This window comes from Vulpes lagopus, chromosome 24 (assembly GCF_018345385.1).
Source record: "Vulpes lagopus strain Blue_001 chromosome 24, ASM1834538v1, whole genome shotgun sequence".
In the NCBI taxonomy this organism is placed as follows: domain Eukaryota; kingdom Metazoa; phylum Chordata; class Mammalia; order Carnivora; family Canidae; genus Vulpes; species Vulpes lagopus.
Genome location: NC_054847.1, coordinates 13081694 through 13085978, shown reverse-complemented (window position 1 = coordinate 13085978; position 4285 = coordinate 13081694). Strand labels below are relative to the sequence as shown.

The 4285-nt window shown below is 36.9% G+C and overlaps 1 pseudogene; it reads right to left on the bottom strand.

The window, feature by feature from the left end:
* Nucleotides 1-2861: 2861 nt before the first annotated feature.
* On the bottom strand, nt 2862-3600 carry LOC121481784 (annotated as a pseudogene).
* Between the last annotated feature and the right edge of the window lie 685 nt (nt 3601-4285).

Below are 4285 nucleotides of genomic sequence, written 5' to 3'. Positions count from 1 at the left end.
TATTGAAAGGATCATATGGGTTTAATCTTCCTCATGTTGATGTGATGTGTGATGTTTGTTGATTTGCAAATATTGAATCCCTCTTGTATCCCAGGATTAAATCCCACTTGATCGTGACGAATGATTTTCTTAGTGTATTGTTGAACTCACAATTTTTTATTATTTTCTTGGTGATTTTTGCATCTATATTCATCAGAGATATTTGTCTGTAGTTTGTTTGTTTGTTTGTTTAGTTGTTTAGTGTCTTTGTCTGTGTTTAGTATCAGGGAAATGGTGGCCTGATAGAATGATTTTGAAGCTGTCCTTTCTCTTCTATTCTTTTGGAATAGTTTGAGAATTTTAAGTATTAGTTCTTCTTTAAATGCTTGATAGAATTCACCTGTGAGGTTGTTTGGTCCTGGACTTATATTTGACGAGAGTTTTTTGATTACTGATTCAGTTCCATTGCTGATTAATTTGTTGAGACTTGTTTTGTGGTCTAACATGTGATCTATCCTGTGTAATGTTCCATGTGCAGAATGTGTATTCTGCTGATTTAAGATGGAATGTTTTGAATAGATCTTTCAGGTCTATCTGGTCCAATGAGTCATCCAAAGCTACACTTTCCTTTTGGGTCTTCAGACTGGATGACTCATCTGTTTATATAAGTGGGTGTTAAAGTTTCCCACTATTATTATATTAAGGTAATTTTTTTCTTTATGTCTATTAATGGTTGCCTTATGGATTCAGGTGCTCCTGTATTGGTTTCATAAATATTTATAATTGTTTTATCTTCTTGTTGGATTGTTCCCTTTATCACTTTTTAGTGTCCTTCTTTTTCTCTTGTTACAGTCTTTGTTTTAAAGTTTATTTTGTCCAGTATAACTACTGCTAACCCAGTTTTCTTTTCACTTTTCACTTCCGTTTGTGTGTCACTTTTTTTTCCCTTCACTTTTAATCTACATGTGTCTTTACGTCTGAAATGACTCTCATGTAGGCAGCATACAGATGTATAGATTGGTCTTGCTTTTTTATCCATTCTAACTCTCTGTGTCTTTTGTTTGAAGTATTTAGTCCATTTACCTTCAAAGTAATTACTGATAGGTATGTATTCATTGCCACTCTGTTACTTGTTTTACGGTTGTTTTTGTAGTTCTTCTCTGTTCCTTTCTTCTCTTGCACTCTTTCTTATGGCTTGCTGGCTTTCTTCAGTGATTTGTTACACTCTAATTCTTTTCTCTATTTTTAATGTATTTATTACTGGTTTTTGATTTATGGTTACCATTAGATAAACCACAACATCTTATGCACACAGCAGTCTATGTAAAGCTGATGGTTACTTAAATTTGAAATCATTCTTACTCCTCTCTCCCTCATGTTTTAGATATATGATGTCATAATTTACATGCTTTTATTTTGTGATTCCCTTGACTGATTTTTAGAGATATACTTAATTTTAATGCTTTTGTGCTTCCTACCTTTCTTACTCCTATTTTATGGTTTTTCCTTTCTTCACAAAAATTCCTCTTTAATATTTCTTGTAGTGTGTGGCTTAGTGTTTATGAATTCCTTTAACTTTGGTTTGTCTGGGAAACTTTTATCTTTCCTTCTGTTCTGAATGAAGCCTTGCTGGATTTTTTTTTATTTCAGCATTTAGAAGATATCATGCCACTCTCTTCTGCCCTGAAAAGTTTCTGCTGAAAATCAGCTGATAGCCTTATAAGATTTCCCTTATAAGTAACTTTTTTCTTTTCTCTTTCTGTTTTAAAATTCTCTCTTCATTACTACTTTTTTCCCCTCCATTTTAATTGTTATATGTTTTCTATGGACCTCTTTGGGTTGATTTTGTATTGGGTTCTTTGCGCCTCCTGGATCTGGATTTGTTTCCTTCCCCAGATTAGGGAAGTTTATAGCTATTTATTTCTTCAAGTACATTCTCTGCCCCTTCTCTGTCTTCTCCAGAGATCCCCATAATGTCAATATTATTATGCTTGATGATGTTATGTTTCCTTAATTTATTTTCATTTTTTTATTATTATCTTTGTCTTTTCTGTTGTTTTGTTTAATTGCTGTCCATTACTTTGTCTTCCAGGTCATTGATCCATTCCTTTTTTTTTTTTTTTTTTTAAGGAACATTTAATTTAATATCAAGAGTGCAATACAAAAGGCACAAACACAATGAAGGAAACACATTCCCGCATTAACACCAATGACAATGCTCTTTCAACATGTGCCTGTTGAATGGAATGGGGATTTAATTTCACTACTGAAAAAAATAACGCAGTGAGTCTCATCACAGCCAATAATCCTTATACAATCTAGTAGTGAAATGAATGTTTATAATGCTTCAAACAGTTTCAACCTGAAGTTTGATACCACACCTTTATGTTTGTTTGTACAGTCCTCAGTAAGATTATCTACAGCATTAGCAACCATTCAAAGAACAAAACATTGATTAAAACCACATTGGTTTAAGGCTCAATCAAGTAATATAGAGCCCCAAACTAAATGGTTAAATATATGAACTACTTGTACTGACATCTATTATTTGATTCTCTCGTGACTATTAAATTGGTTCTTAGCAAATAAACTCTTTAAAGGCAAAATTCACCTCATTTGAGTTTTGACCCACAAGTTCAACAACAATCACGAAGTCCACAGTCTTATTGGCAAACCTGAGATACAGTGTCTCTAAGTCACTATGCTCAAGGTTAAGAGCGATGCATATTCCATTTTTACATTTTACTAGAATTTTACATGTTCAGTTCATGATTTTAAATCTCTAGGTTTTCATTCCTCCAAACTGTCTGAAGACACAGTGTGCCTTCTGTTTCTCCCTCTATTTTCTTCAGACAGAAACATTTCTCAAGTGTCTACATGTTCTAGAAGGGGAATTTTTTGGAGGTGGCCACTTTTTCGGAATAGTCCGATGCCATAAGGCCTCTGAAACAAGGGGAGGGGGAAGAAAAAAAAGCTGAAACACAAGGTTCATCTGATAAGTTTTACATTAACCATTACAAGCTGGATAGTATAAGAATGTGGCTTTTTTTGGCTCAAAAAGTCTGAGTCTTGGTGTGGAAATGAGTACTTGGCTTTCCCACCACAGCTTTCTCTAGTGGGACTGTCAGGGAAGTCTTGACTGGGGAGTATGATTTGTTTGCCTATCAGGCATAAACTTCAAGGCACTCAGTTCATTTTGGGCTCGTTCCAGTTTGTTTTTAGTATGTTCCAGTTCACCTTTCATTTTTAGGAAAAACAAGTTGATCGCTGGGTCTACCATTGTTGATCTCAGTTGGGCAATGCTAGGCTTGCTGGACTTGCTTGAGGTACTGGATTTGAGTAGTACACTCTTGCATCTCTTGCTCCTTGGTTGCCAGTCGCATTACAAGGATGTTTTCTCTGTGAGCAGACTCTTGTTGTTGTTGCTTTAGTTTTTCTTCAGACTCCCTTAACCCAGTTACATCATTAGAATTAAGATCTGTGCACTTGCCCTCCAAAGCTTGGACATATGCTTCATATTGTTTCCACCTTAGAATTAACTCATCTCGTGCTATAACTTTGAAGTCTGTTTCACTCAGTCGAACCTCTTCCCTTTTTGGGAAGAGGTTCCTCGTTGGTCATCTTGAATCCGGCCGGTCGCTGGGCCCCGCCGCAGGGAGGAAAGGCCAGGGTGCAGCATCTGCCCGGAGCCCCCAAGCGCTAGCAAGGAGTTGCGCTTGGCTGGCACAACTCGGGGGTGGGGTGGGGGACCACTGATCCATTCCTATGCTTCCTGTAGTCTGCTACCCATTACATCTAGTGTATTTTTATTTTTTATTTTTTATTTTTTTTGCTGAGTTCTTCAACTTTGGGCCATTCTTTTTGGATTTTATCTCTTTATTGAGGATTTTACCAAGGTTGCATACTCTTTTCTCCAGTGCAGTGAGTGTCATTATGACCATTACTTCAAATTCTCTATTAAACATATTACTTACCTCATTTTGTTTAGTTCTATTACTTTGATTTCCTCCTATTTTTTTTTTTTCCTTTAGGGAGATACTCCTCTGTCTCCTCATTTGTCTAACTTTCAGTGTCTGTTTCTGTCTTTTAGGAAAATCAACTACATCTTCTATGCTTGAAAGTTGTGGCCTTGGGGATCCCTGGGTGGCGCAGCGGTTTGGCGCCGGCCTTTGGCCCAGGGCGCGATCCTGGAGACCCTGGATCGAATCCCACATCGGGCTCCCGGTGCATGGAGCCTGCCTTCTCCCTCTGCCTGTGTCTCTGCCTCTCTCTCTCTCTCTCTCTCTCTCTCTCTCTCTGTGACTAT